This window comes from Bison bison, unplaced genomic scaffold, assembly GCF_000754665.1.
Source record: "Bison bison bison isolate TAMUID 2011002044 unplaced genomic scaffold, Bison_UMD1.0 scf7180017864032, whole genome shotgun sequence".
NCBI lineage: Eukaryota > Metazoa > Chordata > Mammalia > Artiodactyla > Bovidae > Bison > Bison bison.
The window spans coordinates 6,242,495-6,248,450 of NW_011494604.1; positions in this window are offsets into that span (position 1 = coordinate 6,242,495).

The window sequence follows — 5,956 nt, forward strand, 5'->3', positions numbered from 1 at the left end:
GACCAAGAAGACCGATACTTCTTCCTCGAGCACCAAGGGAAGGAAATGATGAGCAATGAGAGAGTCAGAAGGAGGCTAACAGCTTTTGTCTAGTAGTCTTGATTTCCTCAGTGTAGAAATAAGGATGTCTAATGAGTGGTGGAAAGGTATGGTGGGACAGGATTTGAGACCAAGGGGAAAGGTTCAGGGAACTCCCAAGAGGTGACTCATTGGTGGTGAGGAAATGGATGTGCTTCTGCAACAGCTTAGCATGAATTTGTAAAAAACCTATTTTTTAAAATCCTGTGACCTTCCCTGGGAAATCTCTGTCTCCTCACTGTGGGGAAAGGATAGTCCTGTCAGCCTTCACTGGGGAAAGGCAAACTCCCCAGCACTGAAACTACTGAAGCAGAGCTTGTATAAGCCTATCCCTGGATTGGATGGGCTAAATAACCTTTCCATTCTCTGCCAACCTTGCGATTTTATGATTCTATAATTCTAGGTATTGCAAGTAACTTAACAAAATCAAATTACTTCCAGCTTATGCAAATTATAGCGACCTGCCTTTCAGCTTCCCCAAGGGAATGGATTGAAAGTGCCGTGCACTTAGATTATGTGATTCTTGCACTCTCATTCCAGGTCAGTTCTCCTAAGTATCAGATAATTATGATGGAGCAGATGCACCATTGTGCTGACTGATAAGTTAGCGCACTATTCATCTCTCTTGAGCAGGCATAATGAAATGGCTTGAAATGGAGTATCACTTTGACACACAGTCTTTTTGTTTGCTGATGACTTTTAGAATTTTCTATTCCTAAACTCAGCATTTCCCCTGCTGACTCTGGGTTATCAAAGTTTTGTTCTCTGTAGAGAATTTGAGTTAGTGCTTATATCTTAGAAGCAGCTTTGCAAAGGAGGTAGTAGGTGAGAGAGGAATGTCCTGTGTGATTCTAGCTCTAAAGGAACCACAAATCTCAGACTGATGACAGGACCCCCATCGGAGTGCTGGGTACCCCATACGTCCTGGAATAATAAGACAAAACAAAGACCGTTCCAACACTACGATGCTTGTTCACACTGGGACACAGCTATATACTCCCAGCCCAGAGCAAAGGAAAGAGGAACTTTTTGAGCAAGGCTGATTATGTAAGCTCACAAAAGCACTGAACACTTTGCAATTCTATTCTAGTTGTATTCAGTCCCCCTAGTCACTTTCTTCACCATAGCATCCATTCAGTGAAAATGCAGCAGATGCATTTTCAGGAGATATGGGAGGTATCAGCTTGTCAAAATGACCTCTAACCTCAATCTGGAGATCTTTGTCCCAGGAAGTCTCCTACATTTGTGGTCTGTTCATAACATCTTGCGATGTGCCAAGTACACTGGAATATTTCCATATGGAATGGGGATTTACACCACTCTCTGACGTAAGAAATACTGCCTGAATCCCTCTCAGGCCCAGCATCAGTAGATTAGAGGAATATGAACATTACATAAGTCCTACATGTCAGGGGAGAGTTAGAGGGAAAATGTTCTAAGAACAAAGGGGGTGGAGATTATCTCCCTGTTTATAGAATAAACTGACTTTGATAAATAGCTTCATAGGGCTTGATGATAAATAACAAAAGGGCAGAAATATTAATCAAAACTCCAATCACCACTGCTTATGTGGGAAGTCAGAAAGAGCTCTTCACTCCTGGTTAGTGTCACCCCACCAAAGTACTGACAAGCATGCCAGTATTGGGAGTAAAATGAGAATCTGTTTGTTGACACTATTTATGGCTGTTTACAAAGGTTATTAAAGGTTTGGATTAAAAATCCATAACTTAGATGATTTTTGAAGCCAAACAAAGGGAGAAGCATATAGAAAAATGGGAAAAAGACTCTACCAAAAATCCTAGCCTGAACAGAAATACTGCAACAGCTACTGAAATTTAGCCCTTGAAGTCTGAGACTATGTATATGATTCTTTACCAGCTCAAAATATTATGATTTTTTAAAAAAATATTTATTTGGCTGCACCAGGTCTTAGATGCAGCATGTGTCTACTTCCCTGACCAGAAATCAAACCCAGGCCCCCTGCATTGGGAGAGTGGAGTCTAAGCCACTGGACCACCAGGGAAGTCCCCATGGCTCTTATTTGGAGTGGTTACTTGCATTTACCAAACAGATCCTGGAGTAGTTGGATGGTAAACAGAGTTGATGTAAATTACTATAAAGCCCAGGAAGGAAACAGATTGTAGGAAAATAATTGGATAAACACAAATTCTTCTGCCTTAGGCATGAGGATAAAATACAACAAAAATTATGTTAAATGAACATCCAAGTGTGCAAGCAGGAAAGGAAAATCACCAGGTACCAGAAATACATAGAGGAACAGAAGCTTTACTGCAAAGTGAATGAGGTGCTGCTGCTGACTCCTGGGTGGAAGTGGGGTGGCTGTGGCAGTGGCAGGTGGGCGTGGTCACATTATCATCAGTTTCAAGAACCTGGGGGCTTGGGCTTTCATGCCCACATAGGGAAGGAAATGAAACCTTGGGCCACATAAGGCAAGGAATTATTGGATGAATAGAATGAAACCCCTGCTTATGGCTGGCATGCCAGGAGGGCCACACCATCAGGGAAAGTATAGATCAGAAAGCAACCTGTCTACTGGCTCAGCAAGATATTAAGAGAACATGTCTGCCTCTGCTTGGAGTCTGTGTGAAAAGTTCTCCCCCGAGAAATCACAGGCCAGGGCTTGAGTCTCACATAGATTTAAGCTTGAGTTTATAGCATCCAGAAATCTAGAAACTCCCAAGCCAAAAGCCTTAATAAAATGTCGCTCCCAGGCTGCTGATACTTTAGATTTACCTGGAGGAGTAAATATATCAACACTCTGGAGGGACTGTTCAATAATCTGGGATGAAAGGAGTTTCATGGAATGCACAATCCACACCAAAGATAGGAAAATGTCCACCACGCACATGAGTCTGACAACATGATGGACAGAAGGACCAGAGTTCCAGGAAACGGGGATAATAGATAGATAAAGAATGCCAGCGTGTCTAAAATTAACACAGAGCTTGCACGTGTACAAAGTGACGTGTGGACAGGGTTATTAGTGGCAGTATTATATGTAAAACAAAAAAAAAGTTGGAGACAACCTGTGTCCATATTTAGAGGATAGGTTAAATAAACCATGGTGTATTTCCCCAAAGATGGCTATGCAGCTACAAAAAATAATGAAGCTCTTTATGTATTTATGTAAAAAGATTTCAGCTAACATTTCATACTGTTAGCTGAAGAAAGCCAGTAAAAGTCTATATAACTAGCTACCTTTTATTTAAGAAAAAGAGTGAAAATAAGAATTTATATCTTTACCTTTGTGTATTTGTGTTGATGTGGAAAGAATATGCAAAAATATTAGTAATTATTGTTGACCATAGGGATTGGAGAATGGATGTGTAGATGGGACACGGGTGGGAGTGAAGCTTTTCTATGTGTGTATTTTTATCATTTTGATTTTTCAGCCAATAAATGTGCTATTTATTAATATTTCTAGAAATAGAGAGGATTTGGATAATATAGTGAATATTTGACCAAATGGGATATTAGGTGAGACATGAACCCAACATTTTAGGGACTATATTCAAAACATTCTCTGACATAAATTGTAGTAATGTTTTCTTAGATCACTCTCCCAAGGCAAGAGAAATAAAAGAAAAATAAACAAATGGGACCTAATTAGACTTATAAGCTTTTGCACAGCAAAAGAAACCATAAGCTAAATGAAAAGACAGTCTGTGGACTGGGAGAAAAATTTGCAAATGATGCAACTGACAAGGGCTTAATTTCCAAAACGTATAAACAGTTCATACAACTCAATAATAGAAAAACAAACAACCCAATCAAAATGGGGGAAAGATTTAAACAGACATTTTGCAAAATAAGATACACAGATAGCCAGTCAGCACATGAGAAGATGCTCAACATAGCTAGTTATTAGAGAAATTCAAATCAAAACTACATTGGGGGATCCTCTCACATCAGTCCTAATAGCCATCATCAAAAAGTCTACAAATAATAAATGCTGGAGAGGGTGTAGAGAAAAGGGAGAGTAAATTGGTGCAGCCACCCTGGAGAATAATACAGAGGTTCTTTAAAACACTAAAAATAGAACTACCATCAGTTCAGTTCAGTCACTCAGTTGTGTCTGACTCTTTGTGACCCCATGAATTGCAGCACGTCAGGCCTCCCTGTCCATCACCAACTCCTGGAGTCCACCCAAACCCATGTCCATTGAGTCGGTGATGCCATCCAACCATCTCATCCTCTGTCATCCCCTTCTCCTCCTGCACTCAATCTTTCCCAGCATCAGGGTCTTTTCCAATGAGTCAGCTCATCGCATCAGGTGGCCAAAGTATTGGAATTTCAGCTTCAACATCAGTCCTTCCAATGAACACCCAGGACTGATCTCCTTTAGGATGGACTGGTTGGATCTCCTTGCAGTCCAAGGGACTCTCAAGAGTCTTCTCCAACACGACAGTTCAAAAGCATCAATTCTTCTGTGCTCAGCTTTCTTTATAGTCCAACTGTCACATCCATACATGACCACTAATAGCCTTGACTAGATGGACCTTTGTTGGCAAAGTAATGTCTCTGCTTTTCAATATGCTGTCTATGTTGGTCATAACTTTCCTTCCAAGGAGTAAGCATCCTTTAATTTCATGGCTGCAATCACCATTTGCAGTGATTTTAGAGCCCAAAAAGATAAAGTCAGCCACTTTTTCCACTGTTTCCCCATCTATTTGCCATGAAGTGACAGGACTGGATGCCATGATCTTCATTTTCTGAATGTTGAGCTTTAAGCCAACTTTTACACTCTCCACTTTCACTTTCATCAAGAGGCTTTTGAGTTCCTTTTCACTTTCTGCCATAAGGGTGGTGTCATCTGCATATCTGAGGTTATTGATATTTCTCCCGGTAATCTTGATTTCAGCTTGTGCTTCCTCCAGTCCAGCGTTTCTCATGATGTACTCTGCATAGAAGTTAAATAATCAGGGTGACAATATACAGCCTTGATGTACTCCTTTTCCTGATTTGGAACCAGTCTGTTGTTCCATGTCCAGTTCTAACTGTTGCTTCCTGACCTGCATACAGATTTCTCAGGAGGCAGGTCAGGTGGTCTGGTATTCCCATCTCTTTCAGAATTTCCCACAATTTATTGTGATCCACACAGTCAAAGTCTTTGGCATAGTCAATAAAGCAGAAATAGATGTTTTTCTGGAACTCTCTTGCTTGTTTGATGATCCAGTGGATGTTGACAATTTGATCTCTGGTTCCTCTGCCTTTTCTAAATCCAGCTTGGACATCTGGAAGTTCATGGTTCACGTATTGCTGAAGCCTGGCTTGGAGAATTTTGAGCATTACTTTACTAGCGTGTGAGATGAGTGCAATTGTGCAGTAGTTTGAGCATTCTTTGGCATTGCCTTTCTTTGGGATTGGAATGAAAACGACCTTTTCCAGTCCTGTGGCCACTGCTGAATTTTCCAAATTTGCTGGCATATTGAGTGCAGCACTCTCACAGCTTCATCTTTCAGGATTTGAAATAGCTCAACTGGCATTCCATCACCTCCACTAGCTTTGTTCGTAGTGATGCTTCTTCCTAAGGTCCACTTGACTTCACATTTCAGGATGTCTGGCTCTAGGTGAGTGATCACATCATCATGATTATCTGGGTTGTGAAGATCTTTTTTGTACAGTTCTTCTGTGTATTCTTGCCATCTCGTCTTAATATCTTCTGCTTCTGTTAGGTCCATACCATTTCTGTCCTTTATTGAGTCCATCTTTGCATGAAATGTTCCCTTGGTATCTCTAATTTTCTTGAAGAGATCCCTAGTCTTTCCCATTCTGTTGTTTTCCTCTATTTCTTTGCATTGATCGCTGAGGAAGGCTTTCTTATCTCTCCTTGCTATTCTTTGGAACTCTGCATTCA